At 45.8% G+C, this 24,378-nt stretch overlaps 1 protein-coding gene across 50 annotated transcripts in view; it reads right to left on the bottom strand.

Annotated features, from left to right (window-relative positions):
* Positions 1-24,378, bottom strand: part of MAP2 (microtubule associated protein 2) — a 188,530-nt gene that overhangs the window by 63,602 nt on the left and 100,550 nt on the right. For 33 of the 50 annotated variants that reach the window (XM_072341654.1, XM_072341645.1, XM_072341648.1 and 30 more), the window contains one exon: positions 20,383-20,442. The exons of 13 other annotated variants lie outside the window; for them this stretch is intronic. The gene's annotated coding sequence lies outside the window, so the exon portion shown is untranslated. Of the gene's footprint in view, positions 1-14,001; positions 14,144-20,265; positions 20,443-24,378 lie in introns of those variants that run through there. 4 more of the 50 variants (XM_072341656.1, XM_072341665.1, XM_072341676.1 and 1 more) reach the window with 2 other exon arrangements.

Raw genomic sequence — 24,378 nt, forward strand, 5'->3', positions numbered from 1 at the left:
AGAAAGGCACGAGCATGGGGTAACGTGCTTCTAAAACCCATCTGGATGGAGGTAGCTGTGGTATCCCACATTCACAGCTCAGAGGCTGTTAACTCTCAAGTGCTCTGTTCCAGGCAGATGCTCCCCACACCACAGCGAGCTCTTGAAGAAGGATATTCACATCTTTACAATGGACCGTGTCACAGAAGTCCTCTGTGAAACCAACAGAAGTGCTTTTATCTTTAAAAAGAAATACAGTGGGCAGGCTTCAATGAGAGCTGTGTGTATCTGGAGGCAGAATTTGGCTCAGTAATTATAATAGATGGTTACAGAGTGAAACATGGATCAATTCATTCTTGACTCCCTGTTATTCATCAAGTGCTCTCGGAGTTTATAATGATAGAAGAAACAGTGCAAGTGAATCACACAAAGCATCTTTGTGCTCAGCAATTCAACAGTGAGTATCTGCAACACCGCTCAGGTTAACAGCCAGCACACACAGGTGTGCCTCTCACCACCATGAGGTTAGTTGTTTTTCCCTCATTTAATTAGCATACCAGAGGCTTAAACTAATCAGGCAATGTAAAGATTGACACAGAAACAGAAAGAACGGACAAATATTATGGCAGCATTTAAGTAGCATTATGTAATCTGAAATGAAATCTGGAATAGCTTAAGCAATTCAAGGGAAACACGGTACTTAGGGAAGCATATTTCCCTTTTCCACTATGGTTTTCTTTCTTTTTGCATCAGCTGTGATGAAGGTTTTCAAAAAATATCAGAAATGAAGGAACAGGCTCCTTTCAGAACGTCACATTGCCTCAGTTAAAACAACCTGGAGATGGCAGGCCACAGGAGGGCTGGCCAGAATGCCCGTGCTCCACCACAGCTGCCAGCAGCTGCAGTGACAAGATACTTCATGGACATTCGATTCCCATCCTTGTAACTTGCACGGTGCACGGGGGACAGCCTTAGTGATCTGAACTGGACATCCTGCCTTCTAAGCTAATAGCTTGTAGCAGAAGTGGTTGTAAAAACTAATTCCCTCTTCCTTTTCAGACATTTGGGAGCTGTAGAGGGAAAGAAAATGCTTAAACAACTTGGAATTAAGACAGAGGGACAAATCTCATGGGGAATCTGCAGTCCAACTTTGCAGTTACCTCCTCTTTTTACACATGCATATTTCTTAACCCAAACACTCCTCTATGTGGCAGCAGCTCCTGCTGCTTTGGCTGGGCTGAACACAGCCCAATTGCTTTGAACTCAACGTGCAACAAACCAGCCACAGTAACACGCCATGAGAGCACGATGCACAAAGCTCCAGATAATGCTGATTTAGACATCCTGCCATGCTAGCTGTCCTTCTACATATTTTCTGAGTTCATCTTGCGGAATCATCTTAGCATTACACTAATATTGCCTTGGCACGTAAGCGGATGAATTTGCTATGAAATTCACTTTTTAAGAGAACAGAATCAGGCCAACACTGAAGGATTTTGCCAAGTCCTTGCTTTCCTGAGGGGTGTAATCTAGCTCAGACTGATAGATACCTTACCAGAGAAAACCTTTAATTCAGGTCCATGCGCCAGCAGGCCAATGCGGGTGTTGCATCTGAATACCAAGTAGCAGGCAGTATGGATTAAAAGGTCCCAAGGGGACGTACCTCACTGACAGCTCTGCCTGGAGAAGTGAAGGAAAGCCATTGAGGATCAGGAGGCTGCAGTAAGAATAAGAGCCAGAAAGAGGGCAAATTGCAGCCATCTCCTGTCACACCAAAAACTCAGCCTTGGCTTTCATGTGTAGGACACAAACATTGTTAGGGCTACCGTTCTAAGTGGAATCTCCAGGTAATTAGAAAATAAGGGGATGAATTTTGGATGCCACAAACATGGAGAGATCTGTCCCCAAATCTCACCCCTGCATTTCAGTAAGCGTGCATTCTTTCTCTAACTGAGCTCCTTTCAGACGTGAGTGGTGTGCATCACGCAGAGCAGACAGCAAATGTACTCTGTGTGTTAGTCCTCATACCTACAGTGTTTGGTCACGCTCTGCAAGCTGCCAGGAGATTAGCAGAAGTCACCAGGTGATATTGAGTGCCTAAGTACCATAATTCTGGTAACAGAACGTATTAATAGACAGAATTACATGCTCCTCTCAATTGGAGTCACTCTGCCTCTGAAGCTTAATAAAGGACAAGTAGGTTTCTCTGGTAATTTGTAACAAATATGACTTATTTCTTCCTTGTCCACCACCTGAGTTATCAGCTTGCAGCTAGACCGCTCTTTCTAGACAAGAGCAAGACAATCCTCTTAAATACCACCTCGTGCCTGTTAAAAATGCAAGCAGCATTCATCTATGCATACCTGTAATAGCATTTGGGTTTTAAAGGTTCTTCCATGCTATTGCAAACCAATTGTCAACAGCCACATTTTTTTTTTTTTTGTAGTAGAACCTGTAAGTAATTCTTCTGATCATACTCTGAGTTACAAAACTGATGAGAAATCAAGAGTGGTGCCTGGATCACAAGCAGAACAAAGGCAGCTTGCTGCAGAAAGGGCAGGAAAATGTACCACGAACTGCATCCTTGCCAGCACTGAAATGAGGGATGCTCCAGTCCCCAGAGCAGCCGAGCAGACCTCCACCAGTGCTGCACAGAGCTGCTGCCCACGCTCCTCCTTGCCCACATGCTTCCTGGGGATATGGGGATCGATCTGAACTTCTGTGGTGGGGAGGGAACAGCACTGGGAGGGACTGGGGTCCAGGTAATCACACTCTGCTCTCACTGCAATCTCCTGACCATGTCCCAGGGTTTCCTCGTGGATGGGAATGCCTTAAGGTCTGTGTGAAGATCTACTTAGCTCTACTTTTTTTTATAGCTCTGGGAATGAATGGAGAGGGAAGAAATGTTAAGAAAAGGCTTTTATCCAGTGAGTTAGAAACTCCTGAACAGGATGCTCTGTCTCCTCTCTGCAGTACAGCACAGCCTGACCTGCATTTCTTTTGGCAGCAAATGGGTCCATCCTACTGCAGAGTCAGAACAGGTAAATGGCTGAGGAGGAGCCTTGCAGCTGACACTCCTGCTAGACACGGCCCATTCTTGCTGGGGAAGCTTGAAACGCTCCCAAGCTGCAGAAAAGCAGAGCTGCCATGCCAGCCGGCCACTGACTGCTGCCCTACACAGCACTCAGCACACAGACTCACCCCCACTCCCAGGGGCTGCTCAAACTCGCTCAGGCGTCAGAAACTTAAAAGCCGGCACCTCTCACAATTATGGAACACTACTAGCTGCTTCTGCCTTCAAAAACACCATCTATCTACCGTAGGGCTCAGCCCTAGTTAAAAAGCTCCGTGATTCCCTGCCCACTCCTTCCTGTTCCAACACCACCCCTTTCCGACAGCTTCCATCCACAAGGCTGCATTTTTTCACGATTTGCCATTCATCAAATACACTCACACACAAACATCTACCACCACTCATAATTGCTTCCTGCAGGAGAGAGGAGAGGCACTTCAGCTGGTGAAGGAGATGTAACCATAACAACAGCACCATGACAACTACAAGTGATTTCTGCAGCAAGAAATAAGGCACAAAGTTATTGCTAAGAAATCCCCTCCGTGCAAAGGACAGCAAAAGCAATAAGGAGGCACGAGCAGCTGGCAGAGCTGCCAACACCAAGGAGTACAAGTCGCGCTGGGTTTTAAATCCTGCACAATGCTGCAGTTTCTAGGAAGAGACAATGAAACAAACACTTGCCTCAACAACTTGAGTGTTTATTTGTATCTTTACAGCCTTTCGCTATTGAAGCATTAATAAAAGGTTTGCCATACATACCACGAGCCTGTGAAAGCTGGAAGGCCAGCTGAAATCATTGGGTTAAGGGGATGATTTTAAAGCTTGCTGCCTTCTGACCCTGGACTTGCTACGGCTGCTACAAGCAGGCTAACGCGCTTCCCTCGCTCTCAGCTCACACTACCACACTTACAGCAGGATGGGTGCTGGGAAAGGCAGCCCACAAAAAGGCTGGAGTGCCATTTTGCAAGATTTCTCTCTTCCCCATGCTGACCTTGCTAAGACACTTAGATGCGATGTTGCATCTCTTCTCTCAAGAGACTCGGTGATGGATGACAGATCAAATTAGGTAGTGAAGAATGTAATTAATTATGCTCATACGTGACTCACATAGTCTCCATTCAGGACAGCTCTGCAATCTGCGATGTGAACTAGCCCGTTCAGCAGGGAGGTGCCACACAGCAGAAAGTCACAGAGCAGCAATTGCACTTACCCAGAACAAGCTCCTTACCTGTGCTGGCGGGGCTCTTCCTTCACCACATACATGAATTACTCTCACATTCCTTTGTTCTTTCACTACGACCTCACTAAATGTGACAGGTTTGCATACTATCTCAGCTTTACTCTGGGAGCTTTTAATTAGAAAAAGAAACGCTGCCTCTACAAATGTGGCTGCATTTTTCATTTTCCAGAGATCTTACCTAACTCACACAACTAATTCCGGCCCTGCTACAGCACCATCTCTGAGAACACCCGGATGCTATCTTTGGGAGCACTGTCACGTCACCTACTAGAAATGGTAAGCAGGAGGCTCGAGGCAATTTCAGGCAGGCTCTTCCCTGAAAACATATGCAGGAGAAGCAGCCCACGATCAAGATTCAACAGCACAGCTTCTGTACAGCCTCCAGGGCCATCTCCATGGGACAACTGCCCGATTTGGACACCATCCCAGCTTACTTGTCCTTCTATGTGCTGAACAAGCTGGACTCTGACATGGAAATCAAGTATGGAAGTGGTAAGAGGGAAGGATGGTTTGAGCAACACTTGCTCATGTGAAGAAGGTTTTTTCCCCAGGTCAGGAGCAGCAGGTTAATGCTGAGGGTGCTTAGCTTCACAGTGCTCAGACACACCAGGCAGTTATGCCAGGCGCACCAGGGAAGCAGGAACATCTTACTGTCTAGCAGAGACACTGCTTGTTCATGCTGAAAAAGAGCAGTGGGCAGCAGAAAGCTTGTTCTGGGCCCCCTCTACCCAGGCTCCCTTAAGCGTCTTTCATTCTCAGTTTCGTGGTTAGAAAATCTTATAGGCAGAGGCCCAGGAACCCGTCACAGAAGCCAGTGCTTCCACCTGCAGCACAAAACAACTAACTGTAAATAAATAAGCAGAAACAAGGAGATGAAGGCTCATAAAACCAATGGGGGAAAAGGTTATTTACAGCAAGCTTGGCGTGCAGCAGCTAGTGCTAGAACTTTCTTTCCTGCAGAATGCCTGAGAGGTGGGCTGCCGTGCTGCAAAACCCCGATCTCACCAAAGCAGGAGGATTATTTCACCTCTTCAAACTATTTCCTAATGATAATATTATAAACAGAACGTTTCTATTAACTTAAATACGCTCTCATGCTTGCCTGACTTAAAAACATGCTGTCCACCCACATGCAGCCACCCACTTGTATGACCATGACTGCACATCCAGGCAAATAAGATATTCTCTCACTACCTGGAAATGAGAATACCCAGAAATCTTTTGTGCTCTTGAAAGACTCCAGAGGGTGAAATCACAATATTTGGGATACAACGTTGTCATGTGATAGCTTTTCCCTGCCAAATCGTAACTCAACCAACCCCACTGCCTACAAAAGAAATGAAGCAGTCACTCCCCACTCTGCTCAGGCACAGGGGATGGAGGGCAGGAGAACACAACAAGGAGCCTGGCAGCACAGAAGCTGTTAGCAGCCCTTCATTTCAAAGGTACTTCTTCCCATTGGAGGGACTTGAGTTAAGACCCTGGGATATGCATTCAAGCAGAAACAGGACTTTATATGCCCTGGCTTGTATTTTAGCTAAAAAGATTTCTTCAGTTTTGAATTTATTTATTTTTTTTTTGGGGGGGGAGGGTGGTGCTAAGAAAATTAAAGTATTAATGCATAAGGCAGAACCAACTCACTGAGTCATCCCGGCTTTCTGAAATCTTAATTGTAGGCCTTTGCTGTGACAGCAAGTCCTATTTCAGAGGCTCTTTTCCTCCCCCACCTCCCATGGGTGCATGCAATCACTTGATTCTTGCTTCAGGTTGGCTTTAAGCTTGTTCTGCTGCCACCCAGTATCTTCCCACCCTGCACCAATGGGCTGACGTATATGTGTGAAATCAGAGGTGCTCTCCTGGGATAAGGGGAGGAAAGAATGAGTTCTGTGGGAGGCATGGAGCGAGCCCAGGGCCAGGAGTAGGGAAGGACAAGAAGGTTGTGCTGGATGAAATAAGTGTGCATCAAGAACGATAAGATGCGACTGATGAACAAATTCAGTAACTGAGGGAAAAGTCTGGAAAAAACAAAGCCATGGGGCTGACTGTGTGTTGTTTTCATATAGACAGACAGCCAGGAGGAAAAGAGGGGGAGCCAGGATTTGCCATCTCCAATCAAAACATCCAGCCTAGACTCCTGCCACAAGCAGTGGCCAGCACGAGCTGCTCAACATGGAGAGGCAAGAAGCTCCACTGAGTTTCAGTGTCACATCAGCACGTTCTCAACAGACATAGTCACCACCTGGTAACACAGCCCTGCTGCTTTCCATCACGGCCAGGTGCCTTCATGCCTACGAGGATCCGGATCACGTTCCCTCCAGGCAGCACAAGCAAAGATGCCCTCAAGGTCATTTTCTGGACAAGGGGAGTAACTTCTCTTGAGGCAGCTCTTCTGTGGACTACAGGCAGAAAATTCCATTAAATGTTCAACAGCATACAAAAGGCACAGCGGGAGTTAGGGCACGCAGAAAAGGGACATGGAAAATGCACAAAAGCATTTAAGTGTTCAGGTGCTCCTGATATCTCATTTGACAGAGACCCGGGATCTAACACACAACAACTGAGGCCGCTTCTGAATTTCCCTGGATTCTTTCTGTTGCAGTCTTTCAGCAGCACTAACACCAACGCTGGTTTGCAGGGTCTGAAGGCATTAAGTATTAATCACAAACAAGGCACAGGCGACCTGGAAAAGGTGCAGAGTGTGCAACCAGGATGATTAAAGATCCAGAGAAGCCTCTGTGTGAGGAATGACTAAACGGGCTGGGGCTCCTGAGAAAGAAGGGAATTGGAAGGTGCTCTATAAAGGTATGCAACAAAGGGAAGATGAGTAAGCAAACAACCCTTCTCTCCACAAGAAGCAACAGTGCATCAAGCAGGACTTCTCTGCCAACAAGAGCGGCACAAAACTTCCCAATCCCAAACAAAGTTCAGAGCTATACAGAGGTCTATATCTAAGTGGCTGCCATAGCTGGATTTCCTTGCTGCCAGATAGACAGTGATTCATTCTGTAAGTTTTGTGCCCTGAGCTTTCACCAATTCTCTTCTTTTCAACCTGAAGCCCAGCAGAAGTCTAGCAGTAATAATTAGCAAGCCATAAAAATCGACCTGATTTGTGGGAACCACTGAAGGATGCAAAGAGACATTTCTGTTCAAGGAGATGGGAACAAAGGCGCGTGGTTACTGACCCAGTCATGTCAGACCTAAATTTTGAGGGAAACCCAGTGAACAGCGTCCTGCAGACTGAACGCTGCCTATTCATTCAGCCCTGCTAGCAGAATGAATGAATCATCTTTTCAGCCAGAGACAGCCCCTCTGGGTCAGAGCGGAGGTCGGCGGTGGGGCATGTGTTTCAGACTGCTTGCCCTAAATGAAAACATACAAGAGTGCTTATGCTGCTGCAGCTCCAAGCATTTCATCTATAAAATATCTACATTTAGTATCTCATGAGACCTCTTACAAGTGGCAGCTCGGGATACATTGCCAGGTCCTTCTGGAAGGGCCATCTGTCTTCCCATGTCCTCACGTCCTTCTTCCACAGACACCGTTTTCATCTCATCCTCCTGCTTGTTCCCAACCTAACCATGAGCTCAGTGTCACTGTGTGCTGTCTGCAGACTTTTAGCACAAGGAGGTTAAGTTGATTCTGCAGGACAGGTTGAAAATGAGCACCCTCTTTCTTCAGCTGGTGAACCAGCCCCTTCCAAGTGGCAGTGGCAGGGTAGTCTACAGGGCTTGGTTTTGCTGCATCAGCAGAGGGCAGAACACATGGAAGAACATGTGTCTGGGTTGTGATCTGTTTCAGCTAGAAACTTCTAAGGCCAACAAAGCTGTTCGTTTGCTAGTGGCTGGCTGCGTAATAGGTGTTTTTCATTTACAGTGTAATACAGTCTGTGTCATACAGTGTATTTTCCTTTATAGCCTGTTAAACATTGCAATGCTCAGCAGGGAGCTGTGAAATTCCATCACATTCGATGGGAAAAGGGATGCTTTTAAAAGCTGCCTCCTGCAGCTTTCATCCCAGTAAGCATTTTCCTCATTCCTCTGTTAACTAGCATCCAGTTTTCCTTCCCAAACTTATTATCCAGTTCATTCCCTGCAACTTGCATCCATCATGTTGCTTATCCATCCTCATCTTCCCCCACGCACCCATCACCATCAAAACCACTTCTGCCTAAGCACAATAAGCCTAACTACCAGAGGGGAAAAAGGGCAAGCATTACATATCTGAGCCCAAGCTGCCCTTCCCAAGCAGGGTTCAGCCACCCAAAGAGGTACCTCGTGCTTTCTCTACCTTCCCTTCCTCCCTCAGTGCATGGCTGCTGAGCAACAGATAGCAAGGAACTCACCCCAAGGACTGTCTCAAAAGCATAACAGGACTCACAGTGATCTGGCCCGGGCTGTAGCCCAAAAATAAGACTGTTTCCTGACTACTCAAGGATCAGCACAATCCAGAGAGAGAGACGGTGTTCAGAACAGCTGGGCACCCCCGCTTCTCAGTCCAGATGTCTCCTTGCCTCCAGTTTCTGAGGCAAACAGCAGTCAATATTTGCTCAGCAGTAACACAGACCACGCAGTACGAAAGAGCACTCTTGTCAAATGCAAAGCACCCTTATCAAGCTGTTAAGACATACCCACAAAGAAATGGATGCTAGGTTTAGCAATAGACCAAAACAACTGTCCCAACAGCTGGCTCCCCTCTTGGGCCTCATTCATCTCCCACCCACTCTCAGATGCAGGGGTGCAGATGGCTCAGGTTTAGCCACACATGGATCTGGGATAGCCTTGCCATCAGTGTTAAGCTCTCAAGAACAGAAACCCTGAGGAAGGCAATGAGGTTCCTCCATCAGCTTACACATCCTGAAAGCCTCCTCTTACCCCATACATGCTTTCTGCACGCCATCTGGCTGAGCTGAGGCCTTCTTCAAGAGTAGGGTATTGAGGTAGATCCCAGCACTGCTGGTTCCCCACATTATGCACTGTCTGCAACAGTGAGATGATGAAAAGCCTCCCCCGTCCCACTTTATTTTTAATAAAATACCTATATATTACATAAAGGATTCTTCTGCTGCCCTTATAACAGTTCCCAATTTGCAAAAGCATTTATATGAATGAGGCTGCAGCACAAGCCAGAAGAAAGAATAAAACCCTAAAGCTCCTTTTCCGGAAGCGCTGCTCAAATCAAACCCCACTGTGTGCACGCCAATCAGCAGAGACTTCCAGAACGGATTTACTCTGCTGCTCTGTCAGTGTTCTCTGGGAATATTACAGACGTCAGGAGATTTTTCTTGAAGCAAATCGTTACTCGTCCTTCAAAAAAGCACCTTATTTGATACAGAAGGATTTGGGATGGGAGGAGCTCCTAAACTGCAATCCTTGTTATTTCAGTTGACTTTGCATTTCTGAGCATTTTAGAGGGGCAAAATGGGATTTGTTAACATCTGGCTAATAAAGACTACAATACCCACATCATTATACTTGGCACAGACCCACAATCAAGCACAAAAAATTACCATTTAAAAGATACAGTAGATAACTCAAACACCAACCATTCACTCTGTACGCTGCTTTGGAGAATATACTGCCCTATACTCTGTTGTACAGCTTCCAAGGAGCATTGCTCATTGCCATTTGCAGCTTCTGAAATGGGGGTGGCATTCTTCCTTTTTCCACACAAGAAGTGACTATTGAGACAACATGTTTTTAAATAGAAGGCTTCTTTATATCAATACTAAATGCACACAACTGTGACGGGAAGTCACTGTGGAACCAGCTCTCTGCATTTAGCTCATATCTCATTGCTGTCTCTGCTCCCTATTACCAAAATAAAAGGACATGGCTATACCTTCCTCAGCTCTCGACCTTTCTCTGTTGCTTTACCTGTTCAGAATCCCAGGAGATCTTAACATTAAAGATTACCAAAACTTATTGGGAGCTTCCTGCACGCTGCCCAAAGCTCTCTTAAACTTCCCACGCCAGAACCACCTTCGGCTGCAAGCAGGAAGAAAGGAATGGCACAAGGGGAGCTGGCATTAGGGTGGATCAGGACAGCATTCAGACAGTTCTGCTCAAATTCCCTGGCACATTCTCAGTCAGCGCTATGGAAAGTGCCATGGAACATATTCTGCTGACCTGACATTAAGGCACTTCTCACTCCAAGTCTTCATCGAACTCTAGATAAAAATTCCTTCTGCCTTAGTTCCTAATGTGCAGTTTCCTATTTCAGCCATTCCTGAGCAAGGAAGCTACAGGATCATAGAAATGGAAGGCAGCAACCAAGGCACTGAGGGCCGAGGACTGTCCCCTCTCTGCAGACCAGTGCAGAGTGTTTATGCATAGTCAAATTAGATATGAAAGGGCAAAATCAAACTGTTACTAAACAATGGGCTCCTTTGCAGCAGAAAGCCTAAGAAGCTGATGTATTTGGGAGGCAGAAGAGCAGCCTCACTGCAAAGCAAATGATTTACCGTGTAAGTCTAAGGAGACACTGAGAGCTTTCTTCCCGTAGCTGAGATGAGGCTGTCCTTTCCCAAAGCAAAGGGCAGCATTCTGTTTTACTGGCAACGCTGTTAGCTCTGTAAATTTTACTTTCAGCATCCCTCTGAAGGTGTGGGTTTGCCGCTACTGAGAAAGTCAGACGCAACCATGCTGGGAGGCCGCCAATGTGCATTAATCACCCACAATACACGGACAAGGTTGTAATTCTTCTACAGGTTGGCCAGACTGCGCCATTTGGGAATGCAGTGTTAACCTCCTGCAGGCAAGAGATAGTTAAAGACAAAAAACAAAAAGCCACCAGAAGGTCATTCCTACAAGTATGTAACACTTCAGGAGAAAAAGCCAACTTCCTTCTCAGCAGCAAAGAGCAAGCACTGCCCTTATGTGTTCGAACACCCTCTAGAACTACTGGCTCTAGTTCCGCTGCTTCCTGCCTATCTGCAGGACTACAAAATACACTGCAGTATAAACTCATTATGTAACAGAGCGCAACAAATTAAAGTAATTTTATTACACGTGGCAAGGAAGCAGACCTAGAGATCAGAGCGCCTCATTTCCATAGGTTACCATGTTTTAACCATGTGGCGCTTTCGAGACCAACTCGTTAACAGAAAGCAAAGCATTCGATTCAGATCCTCCCCTATTTCCTTTTAACCCCTTCCTGCTGCTCTCTGCAGTACTGACACACTGCAACCAATGAAAATCCCATATGCATTCCCTAGCTGCACAGCCATTTACATGAGCGTTTCGATGGGGGTCACATTCCTGGTGGTGAAACAAAATACCTGCCAATAAAGGAACTACAGGAATTACAAATACAGCGGAAATGTGATGCCAGAACACATCTGAAAGAATTTAGAAGCAGCGTAAGGATTACATTACACATTTGTTTAATTGCACCCTCCGTGCAGAAAAGACAACAATAGAATGTGGTAAAAGCAGAGCAGGATTTTCTGCATTCAGCAGCACTTCCTTCCATTTTCCTTCCCCTGTCATCTCTGCACCAGAAGCACTGAAATAGCCAGCATCTCTGCAGTTGTAATGACTTAACACCCACCTCAAGCACATACAGAAAAAGACTAATTTTGTAAGCTTCGATGCTTTTAAATTATGTTTGTTGCCATGAGAACTTGATTAAAATGCCACCTACAAGCTTGCAGAAAGGGGGAAAAACAACATCAACAACCAAAAACCTCTTTTTAATCAGCAGTAGTACACTTGCTGCATTGCAGCATTTTCACGAGCTCCACAACCTTCTGCAGCGAGAGGCAGCAGAGATGCCCAGATACGTTTTGCTGAATACCTTATTCTGGACAAAATGTAGCTGACAGTCTGGTTGTCACCCACCACTATTCCAAAACATTCCATTCAAGGAAGATAAAGCACATACGTATGTTCTGCCCCGTGTCACAGATCAGAAACTAGAAAACTACGTGCACATGCAAAGCAGGGGCAGCTCCATCAGCTCCACCTGTGACAACAAAGCATTTTTTGTGTGATCTGAGACAAATCAAAGTTACTCAAATTAGGTTATTTTACCTGCGCTTCGTAAAGGAGTCGCCTCATGCAACTCTTCTTAAGACGAGACAGACACACTTACTTATCCACAAGAGAAAAGCTACCATTGTTCTAATTAAGAAAAGAGCCAGATTGCATCCCATTTAAAACAAATTTTCCCATGAAGGTCCAATCCCCTCTTGAGGATATCATCCATGTTAGAGCAGACAGTCTCCTCTAAACGACTTCACATGAAGCAGCCCAAAGAGCAGACATCTATCAGCACAGCAGAAGGACATGCATCACACCAAAGACCAGGGCTGCCATCATCTAAGGAGAGAAATGCAAACAGATGAAAGAAAGCGGAAAAAAATGGCCCTATGCTCTGTCAGCGGAGCAGGTAGTTCTGTTATTTCTTCACCTGCCTTTTCATACCATGTTATTAACTGTTCTATTCATGACAGAAAACAATGCATTCTTCACCAGAGGAGGAGACATACCTATGATCTGACCATCATGAGACAACAGGAGCTGGTGGTGCCCCCTATGAGTTGTTCAGGGTACGAGTGGAAACAGAACCACGTGGACTCAAGGGCATTTCGGGGCCACTGCAAGCTCTCAAACATGCACCAAGACAGACACAGAGGTCAATGGGCATATCAGACATGGATCAGGGTGGAACGTGGTGCAGAGAGGTCTGAGAGTGCTGGCTGACACCAGCAGGACCAGCTCAGTGGGATCACGTTCATGTTTTTTCCACCTTGCCTTCTCTATTTCTTTCTGCTAACTGCTGTGAACCTGGAATCCTGCTCCCATAGGGTTAAAAGAAGAGGAAGACCAATGTCATGATTGTCCAGACCTCCTGGTGATGAAAACAACATTCCTCTACTTTGCGTGCAAGGAAAAGCCTGGCTTATTATTCATAGACACGGATTTTCCAGGAGATTAATAACATTAGCAATTATAAGGCACTTTATTGAATAAAGAGATTTCCATTTTATTATCTACAGACTGCTGAGATTATGATTGTCTCACCTCTTCTCCGGATTAATGTAATTTATTATTTGCTGCCAATCTGCCCTCTTCCATTGGGCATTAGCCGCATACAGGTTGCTAAAAGCAAGCAAAGGAGAGCCTGCATGACACACTCACACAAATCTGCACCAGCAGAGGTGACCCACCGTCACTGTCACCACTGCTGAAACACACCACACTGCCTCCCCGTGCTCACACCCACTGCTTGGTCTCCATAACCATTCACCAGGTGTCAGTGAATGTCAGTGAGCGCCACTTTTTCCATTTGGAGGAATTCAAGGACACACCTTTGCTTCCTCTGCTCTTCTTTGTCAGGCACCGTTCTGTCAGCCTGCCCCTCTGCTGCCATCTGTCACACAGCAACACAATGTAACAGAATATTGGTGGGACAGTTTGATCTGTACAGCCATCCCACCAACATCTGCCTCAGATGCTGTGGGCCAACATCATAAAAGAGGAGGCAGTACTTTCAGAGCAGGCCTTGTTTATATTACTAAAGTAATGAGGATCTTCCCCAGGGCAGAACAGCACTACATCTGAGGCACTGAGATGCAAGATCAGGGTTCAGTCCAGGGCTCTGCTATTCACCTGCTCTATGACCTTGAACTTATGAATAAATAAGCCCGTGCTTCAGTTCTCCCATCTGTAAAACATGAATTATCACATTCACACTGTCTGTAACTCGCCTGTTCGTGCTGCAAATCCTCCAGGGCAAGGGCTGTCTCTTTACATCTGTGTGAGGATGCTCTGGCTTCCAAACAACGTCTTCAGATCCAGATTTCACAAAGTTTTGTTCAAGGAAGGACACTAACCAGACACAGCATCTGCCTGGAGAAAGCACGATAAACTTTTTCATGCAGCAACCCAAAAGGAGAGGATTGCAACAAGGGCCTCTGACATCAGTGCTTGAATAGCTTCCTGGGCATATAGGAGAAGCAGAGGGGACCAGGACACAATGTGCCTCCTCAAATGCTCTGCAAAAAGAAGCAGCCTGAAGCTTTGGATGTTCAACTCATCCGGTCCCTGAGAGCCCAGAAACTCTGCTCTGGCCCCTGGTCGTGCCAAAAGGGACCCTTAAAGCCCCTGCTGTCAAGAATATTCCCAGCTCAAAACCTATATGTGATGTCTCAGATGAAGGCTGCAGCCCATCCACCACATTAAGGAGCCCCTGCTGATAATGCTAATGCAAAAAACAAATGAAAAAGAAAATTATTCCATGTCTGTAAGGCTGTTGTCCTGATCAACTAGACTGCCTCTAAACCACCCAGTACCCTCACAGACTTTCCATAACACTTTCCCCCTCTTTCCTCCGGTGATCTATATAAAGCTTTCTGCATTTCTTCTGATAGCTGCTCATTTCTACAACTCCTTTTACAAACAACTGCTTTTGGTAGCAATTAAAAATGTGATATGTTGAAGTGCCAGAATCCACAAGTAGTGCCATAGATCACAAGGTATGCACGCAGTCCCTGCTTCCAACCTCTCTCCACAGCTACGTAACAGGTCCTTAAAATGTCTTCCTGACATTAAAGCAGCACTGCCAACCTTTAGCTTGATTCCATCAGTTAGTTCAGCTGAAGATGTGTCAGTGTTCCCACAGCCCAAAAATACTTGCTCCCTAATTGTCTCATTACGCTTGTGTTCCGGCTGCCTGTCCCTGCTGTGTCTATCCACACACATCGCTGTGAATCACACTGGCCAACTGCTGCCACATTTGACAGAAGACACTCAGCTCCTACCTACCACCTTTAGGAGCTCCACAGATGGGTATAAGAGATGAAAGACACGAAACGCCCCTGTGGATGGAGATATAAGGAGAAGAGCTCAGCCCTTATTCCTCCTGCCGCTCCGGACACCAACCTACACTGCCAAATGCCACCCATCATTTTAGCTCACAAAACAGTTTAATTCACAACAAACTATACTCAAAGCAGTATGAAGACTCAACTTCAGGCATTTCAAAGTACATTTCCTCTGAAAGATATAGAAACATTGGAGCTGCAGAAGGAATGCTGTACTAGATCTTCCTCACTTTGTTCAGGCCAGAAAAAGAAATAAATAAAGGAAGCTTATATATTTTGATTTGCTATTGTATTTCAGCTAGCAGTAAAGATTCTGCACTTGGGGGGATGGCATCTGATTCCATTTTAGGGCAAACCTTCAGATTAATTTTTAATGGAGCTGAGCTATTTTGTCTATTTCAGTTATCTGCTGCACTGGTCAGTATGTAGAATATGGAGCCACATTGGTAACTGGACCATCACTGAATTAGCAAAACATACTCCTAATGGAAACCATGCTGATCCGCAGAGAGAGACAGAACCAGTGTTGTCTGTTTCCTAACTCTCAGTACACAGGATTTTAAGGAGAAAAAACAGCAAAAAACACAAATAAAACAGAATTAGACCCCTAGCTAGCTGCATAATGTATGTGTTTTCATGCCACTACGTCCCAAGTGAACTGCAACACGTGAGCACTGATTTCCATCTACGATTTCCCAGCATGAACTGCAGGGTCTCTCGGGTGGTAATTACACCAACAAACATGGTCTCACCAGCATGTTGCCTGCTTCTCACATCTATATCTCTCCCTACATCTGACTGTAAGCTCTGTGGGCTCTGGAATAACTCCACTGTTGGAGCACACAGCAGCTAACACAACACTGATCTAAGGCAGACTTGGACACCTAGTTACTAATATGGTGCTTAGAGCACTGAATCGCAGAGCGTTAACAAGAGTCACAGCAAAAGCTGTTGCACACAGTAGCTCGCTCCCAGGCACGCTGCCATTAACCCTAGACTTGATCCTGTTGCGTCTAATTCTGCTTTCATTCCATTCATAAAGTGGAAACAAACTCCTTCTGTGTTCTTACAATTTTTCCCAGCAAAACTATACAATTGTATAAGGACATTTTTATTTTTTTTTTTGCACAAGAAGGTTCTAGCTGAAAGAAGGATACCAGGCAGTTAATACAGCATGCCACAGAAGAGTCTTACAGACATAGGGACGGGTAACACTATCAGCTACTTGGTAAGAAAGGGATGCTGACTGAGCACCTCGAGATGCCCCACACATGGCACACAAACGCAGCAAAAGGCTGAACAGGCAAACTTACAGCTTTATTATACAGAGGTCCTGGAGCCTTCTGATACCCAATTTGACGCTGATTTGTAAAACACAGAAGAGAATGAGCTGCGTCTCTAATGTCAAGCTCTCCCTTAACATGCAAAGCCCCTGGCAGAGCAGGCTCCTGCACTGTTACCCCTCTCCCTATGCAGTTCTTCCAGCTGCTCAACATGTCAGAGCCAGGGAACGGACTGATTCATAACTTCCTGCTTCAGAAGGAACCCGAGTCTCAGAGGGGTTAGAAAGGAGGGAAAAAAATGACTCATCTTAAGGATGACAACTAGAATAGTTTCTGGTCACGATTATGAAGACTTTTCTTTCATCAGCTGTGCTGGAAAGAACATTATGATTCAAACATCTGTTCTTCTCATAAGCTTCACTCCTCAACACAAATGAATCCACGCCTCTCACAACCTCTCTCACGCCAGAACGCTCGCAGCACTCCCATTACTCCCACTATCTGTTTCAGAAGCGTGTTTACTAACATCACTGCTTACGCCCAGTAACTCAGCCTTAACTCTGGGCATCAGGTTTACTAGCAGTGAGCCCAAAGGGGCCAGGGCTGCTGAAGCAGCCAGTGACTCATGCTACAGGACACCCAAAGCTACCCTCTTGGAGTGGGATCATTTTTTCCATGGTGGTATAGCAGGCAGCAGTGACTTCCAGCCACAGCACTGATGTGAAAGCAGATCTCTGTTCCCTGCCACCAGCCGGAGCCATGCACTTCAAAGAAGACTTAAAGGGACCTCAGCACTAGGAAGCTACGTGAAAACTCAACATTAGAACACTGGCCTGCTTCTTGAGCTGCAGGAAGCACTGTGTTAATTTTACTGCCAGAGAAGCAAAAGAAAATATGATTCTCAACTGCTCTAGGTTTCCATGTGAGCAAGAAACATCAGCTCTCCTTCCTTATTTTTGCTCCTCTGAAATACAGCACAGCAGTGAGAAGGTCTAGGGCTGGTGCCAGCTCCTGATCATGACAAAAGCACTGAACATGAGCTGCAATGCACAGAACAGTGCAGCTTCCCTTTCTCACCAAGCTTGTCCTGCAAACCAACCTGTCACCATTCAGCATTATGCAAGAGAAAGGAAGGAAGACATTTTCCCCTTCTCCCCCAGGCCCTCTGGCCCACCTCTTGGGCCCAGGGAGCCAGAGAGCTGCTAACCAAAAAGCTGCAGCAAGTCATGTTATCTTTGTCTGTCAGTTCCTCCCTGAGTCTTGCTTCTGGGCTGTAAACAGGTTTGAAGCATCTAGTGACTAGTGACTCAGCCTGAAAGGTAGGACTATTACTAACACTAGCACCATCATCATCGCGATTTGCTAGTGACAGGGGACATTCTCCTTTCTTTCCATTGCTTAACAACCATGCCTGAGGCCTTTCAAAATGCAGCAAATGCTGATGATAGCAGATAAATACAAGTAAGACGGTGTTCTGCTGTTCTGGCTTTTGTTCAAAACAGGCATTTTCAAAGGAGAGTGCAGAAAATGACTATTAAGATCACAAGAAAGGAGGAAAGAGGCAGGTTGATTATACAATCAATAACAGCACTCCCTTCAAAGCGAGAAGAAAGTAGACTGATGACAAAGGATAAACACAGAGGAGAAAAAAAAAACAAAGGCTGGTTCTTGTGCAAGAACACTGTAGCCAGTGACAAATTTCAGCTGGAAGCCAGGGAGAGGTTTCTAACTCACAGTGCAGTTGCAGAACAGCCCACTGGTCAGTAAAAGACTACTTTTAAGAGGCTGGTTGCTGCTGAAGGAGGGCTGGATGCCATGCTGGAAGTGAGACCCCAGTGTGCCAAGAGCTTTATTCAAGCTTCCACAGTTGCTTAGTGGAGATGCCTCCTTGCAGCTCTCCCGGTGCTAAGCAGGAGATACACAAGCCAGCAGCGGAGGAGAAGAGAATGCAGAGCCAGCAGGGGCAAAAACGTTCTGAATATGTTGCAGGTCCATCTCAGTCCCACAGCGTGCATCAACACACAAACAGCACCATCAGAGAGCCATACTGCTTTTGAAGCCAAGCCTTACAGCTTTAAATGCCAGGAACAGGCTGCACTGACATGACAGCTCAGCAGTGTGAGCTCTGTCACCCTTCCGCAGCCCTCTGTGCCACCTTGCTGGTTGTGTCACTTACCCAGTCCACCTAAGCCCAGCCTCAGCGATGCCTCTGCACAGGATGCACTGGGACAAGCTCCTTTCCCTGAGCACTGACCTCCTTTAACACAGCTTTCCCCATCACCCACTTGCTGCTCACTATTTTTGCTAGCTTTCACTGCTGTTTTTAGTCTTTACAGGGACAAAGGACAGCTAATGCTCATAAGATGTTATCCCATCATTGATGCCGTGAACCTGCACAGAAAAACCCTAGTTCCAATGAACAAGCCTTTCCTTCTCTTCCACTTTAAACTCACTTTCCCTCTTCTTAAAAGTCTGAGCAGCAACAAGAGGCTATAGGGTACTCCACAGTCTTCTCCTTATTTCAGGAGCAATAATTCAGACCGGTCAGTTAAATATGGGGCATGCAGAGACTGCTTAAGCCCAGCAAAGCAGATGACTGAAGATTTATTTTCTCACCAGTGGAGAAATGGTGACCACAATGAAACTGCATGTTACTTTAAATCTACAAAGCTAATTTAAGCCTCTATTTCGTACTCACACATGGCTGCAAGGGTACTACAGGGCCATGGGAAAATTCCTGAAGCATACAGGATCAGTACAAGCAGTGCCGTGCTGCCCCAGGGCATGCCAGGGGCTGAGTGTTCCTTTTCAAAGTGCTGGCACATCCTCAGGCACATTGCTGCCACCAGAAAACCCCCCTGGATGTTTAGGGTTACAACATGTCTAAGCAAGTGCAAATGCATGCAGGGTGGGAGAAGCCTGCATCCCCTCTCCAGCAGGGCAACCCTCAGGGACACGAGAGGCTGGCACACACGGTCCTCATTTTGCTGTCAGGTCTATGTTGGTGTAGATTGCCAGAGAGCTACCTGTGCTTCATATGCCCTCAGAACTTACAAGGACTAATCTGATCCCTGATAGACATTTCCTTCCAAGTCACTGGGCCAGGACAGACTGCAGGTAGACATAAACAAGGAGGTCGTTTAGGAAATAGGCAGATTGATGGGTTTGTAAAAGCTAACAAATTCCAAAATCAGCCTTGTACCCAACAAATACACTTATATATACACACAAGTGCATGTGTGCGCATCTGCACAGATGTCTGATCTCACGCTACTAAGTGTTTTTTCACTCCGTAGTATCACTTGCCTTCCATTCAAGCTGTGTTGGATACTTGTACTGATTCCATCTGACCGGCAGCCCCAGAAGCATGGCAAAGGCTACCCAGTGGGACTAAGGAAAATGCACGTGGCTCACCAAAGAGCAGAAATAAACCAAAGAAATTTAACAACACTCTATAACTCCACAGTGCATTCCAACATCAAAAAACAGTACCTCGCATAACTTCAATAAAACAGGGTTCGGAATGGACTGCTCACTGGCTGATGAGTCTCAGTCACCATTAACTGCTTACCATTGCTCTGCAAAACTCTTCCTAGATTTTCAGTGGCACAGCTCAGCAAAGCAGAGGGCATGCTGAACCAGAGTTGGGTGCAGCAGCACTGTCACCTCTTTCAGATGCTCTCCTTCAATATCAACACCACTTTAACACTCTCTGTAAGCAGGTCCTCGCTAAGCCAAAACAGGAAGGCAGCTCCATAGGCAATGGGCACAGGGGCTCCCATCAGACAAAAGAGGCTTTTAAAATAACAAAACAAGGAGGGAACTCAAAAAACAAGCACAGACAAAAACACAAGTGGGAACTAACCCCAGAAAAATAAAGTGTTCCAGAAGTTAGAGAAGTTTTCTTGCTCTTTTCTCAAGTCTCAAGGTCTGGTGAAGCAGCCTCCGTGTGGAACTATACTAGCAAGAAGAAAGGTCATACCTGTTCAAGCAGATGATAGGGTGCTCTGCGTGGTTGTTAAACAAGGAAAACTCTCTGTTCCTATAAAAAAATAGAGAGAGATACACACTCTATTTAGTCCCTGTTCAGTTAGTTTAGCACAAACTCAATACAATAAGAACTGGGATACTACCTACTTCCACAGTAGAGGCCTGAAGCCTTCTCCCCTTGACGCACATTAAATAGCAGAGGATACACAACAGACATCGCTAACCCCCCTCTTGTGATGCCTTTCATTCTGTGAGAAGTGCTTGGGCAGTAACAGCGACCACCCTGTTCAAGCAGCCTCTTGTTTGTCCTGCCTACGCACCCGCTCCCCTATTGCAGGTCTTCCAGCAGAGTCCACTGGGCAAACAATATGGATGCAAAGAGCAGCCTGACAATGAAATGGTCACTGTCAGAGAGAAAGGTACCATCAAAGGTGTATGATGGGGACTGCTGGTACTACCACCTGTGTTTAAGGCTGCCTCTCATTTGCTTTTAACTTCAGAGATTTTAATCAGACTCCTTCTTTCACACAGAGAGGATCTTGCCTGTACCACAACGCTTGCACAGGGCTGTGCTAGCTGCAGAGCTTCACCAGTGTGCCCAAGCAATGCCCAGCAAGAAATGAATGATTGTGCTGCTTAGAAGGGGAAGATTTCAGACAATTCTGACAGCAAATAAAGGGAGAGCAACTGCTCCAAAACACTGCAGAGACTGTCAGTGGACCATACCATCCACTTACATGCAATCATTAGTGACATGAAACAAGCTACATGGAACTGCAGCTGCAGCTACCGTCAATTCTAACCCCCATAGGATAAAGATGAATGTTAAAAGAAGCTAATTAAGTTTCCTGGGCTCAGCAGAAAGACTGATGTTCTTGACACCTGAGCACTTGGAACTCCAAGTCCTAGCAGCTTTCCAATGCATCATCCGTACAAACAATGCTGTGCAGCCCATGCCCAGAAAGGTGGCTCTTAGGAGGGCTAAACATGGGACAGCAGCATTCAGCATTGACACAGACACATGTGCAGCAGGCAGACCAGACAGCATTTTAAGGAGCAAACAAAATCATCTCAGTACTTATACACAGTCATTTATCACCAGCATTGAACACAAGCTCCAGTTGCCCAAACTCAAACCTCAATCAACTCTCTGATGAAGGTCTACCACAATAAATGTGATTTTAGCCTGAAGCTGAATATCAAACATACCAGAGAATCAAAATACAGCCAAAGACTGCCAGGTGTCCTACCATGCAGTTACTGCAATGAGGACTAAACATCTTATTTTCCTATGCTGTTCCACCCCCCAAGCAACATGCATTGCTTCCATTCCAGCCCCTCTGCCCCATGCCCAGCTCTGCCTTGGAGTCATCAGCTTCACCCCGCTGCCTGCAGAGTGGCACTTCTAAAGCTATTAACTCTCCTGTCTGGGAGCTTGTCTTTTGCTCCTCATTCCCCCAGAGCAGTGTGCAAGCAATGATAAAACCTAAATTGCCACAAATTACTTTTAAACATTTCGTGTTTTGCGCAATAATGCATTATACACGACAGTCTGCAAACACCACGGCTGCAAATGGATCCGATCCATTAGGTTGCCACGTCGCTTTTTCCTTTTTGAGTACCCTCTCTTCCTTTCCCTCACTGTTTTCCTCCCAGCAACAGAGCCTTAAAATAATAGAAATGTTCCTTTTCTATCCAGCTGGCCTGGAAGAAGTTTTAATGCTGCAAAAATGAGCAGTGCCACCCCAAATTTATTTATTCCAAACGCTAATTAATTGCTTCTGTGTTACAAATGACTGGGTTACTCTTAACGCTTCTTAATTCCCACAGTTTAAGTAGCACCACTTGTCCCACAGCCACAGAAATCTCCATACCACTGTACTAATCCACATCACAATTTTCAGTCTGCTAAAATAAATGTAAAAACCCTACAGCTTGGAACAAGTCATTTTGCAGAGAAAAGCTGCTGCAGGTCAGGGCGGCTCCCGGCCACGAAGGAGCAGACAGTGAGAACCAAAGCCAATGGGGAGATGGAGATGGGAGAGATTAAAAGCTCTCCCAGCATCCAAGAATCTTGGGTAAGTGGAGCCTGAAATATGCTGCAGACAGGAGACACTGTTCAATCATTTATGGAAATCAAGGTTAGCAGTGTCAGCACAGTTGGCTGAGGAGGAAAGTTTCCTCGTCTTGGCACAGAAATAACTTGGCTATGCTAGTGGCTGCCAGTAAGGAATAAAGAAAGGAAAGAGAAGGACAAGGAAGGCAAAGGATAAAACGAGCTCAGCAATATTTTCACAGATTGCACACAGCAGCCCAGCTAGGACCCTGAGGGGGTTTGTGTTTCAGGAGCCTCAGAGATGGAGACAACTGCTACATTTGATGAAAATATACGCTGTCTGGGTTTTACAAATGGTGTCTCCAATACTGCGTATGATTTTCTAACTAGCAGGAAAGAAATCATTCTGCCAACAATTACTGTTGAGCGAAGGACCACAAAGAAGAACTGGGGCCTGGAGCACCTCCCATACAAGAGAAGACTGAATAACCTGAGTGTGTTCAGCCTGGGGAAAAGACCAAGGGAGGATCTCACTGATGTTTATGAATATCTAAAGGGAGGTGGGAGGCATACGGATGAGGCCAGGCTCAGAGATGCCTAGTGATAGGATAAAGAGCAGTGGACTAAAGACTCAGTGTAGGAGGTTCCATACTAACATGCTGAAGAACTTCTTTACCATAAGGGCAATGGAGCACTGGAACAGACTGCCCAGAGAGAGGGTGGAGTCTCCATCTATAGAGATATTCAAGACCTGGCTAGCTGTTTCCCTGTGCGACCTAAAGCTGGGCACCTGCCTTACTGGGGGGGTGGTGGACTCCATTATCTCTTGAGGTCCTTTCTGACCCCTGAACTTAAGTGATTCTGTGCTTTTGCCCTCCTTGTTGGCACTGATGTGTCACCAACAACACATTTCTCTTAACTACAGTTTCCTTGCTTTGTAGTTGCTCAGTGAAGACAGGTCTAGGGGCTGTTTCAATCTTGTCGAGATGAATTCTCATGCATACTGCTTGAAAGATGTGCCACCTGCTATTTTATATCTATAATTTATTGCATAATGAGTTCCCATAAACTCTTACAATAGCTTAAGAGACTTATAAAGTGAATTGCTAGCCTATTTTTTCTGAGTTCATCAGCAAAGCAAGAAGAGCTCGGGTCACCAAGTTCCTCCAGACTACACTGTCTCGGTCCCAGATTCCCCTAGAGCCACAGCCCTAGCAGGCTTCCTCCAGCCAAAGATTTGGCCTCCAAGGGCTGCACAAGACCCTGCTAAGTGAGAAATGCTGGCATAGCACTGTCTTGCGTATTTTGCCATTTGCTTTAAGAAAACTGAACTATTTCAGACACTCATTCAACTGCTGTGTAGACACGAGACACATCTTCATGGGCTTGGGAGGAAAAGCTCACTGGACTCTTTGTCAGAAAAGAACTGCTTGCTCCAGTCATTTAGTAAAATGGGAACTAGCAACCATCTAAGCTGGTAGCCAAGAATCAGTATTTCATTAAGATCTGTGTCCATCGCTATAATATACAGCAGAAAATGTACGCTTCGACACCTGGGTCTAGCACTCTCACACAGTACACAGTAGTGTGTACCCCTCCCATACCAGGAAGTTGGAGACCTGTCCCTTTCAGTATAACCTGACATCTCACCAAGACTTTGCCAGACACCACTAAGTTTGTAAGATACAACCATAACTCTTATTTTTTTTCCCTAAAGGAACAGCAAAAAAAACAAAAAACAAAACAAAAAAACCCCAACATACTTAGAAATAATGCACACGTACCTTAGTAAAGTGTATGATCACTCTTTGGACTAACAGTACTTCCTAAAACAAGCCCACAGCCTTCAGTAAGCTCATGGGTGCAAAACCAAACGCATGTGTTGAAATGAGGTCCGTTCCCATGCAGAGCTCTTGCAGTAAAAGAAGCCAC

This window comes from Excalfactoria chinensis, chromosome 7 (genome assembly GCF_039878825.1).
Source record: "Excalfactoria chinensis isolate bCotChi1 chromosome 7, bCotChi1.hap2, whole genome shotgun sequence".
NCBI classification, from domain to species: Eukaryota; Metazoa; Chordata; class Aves; order Galliformes; family Phasianidae; genus Excalfactoria; species Excalfactoria chinensis.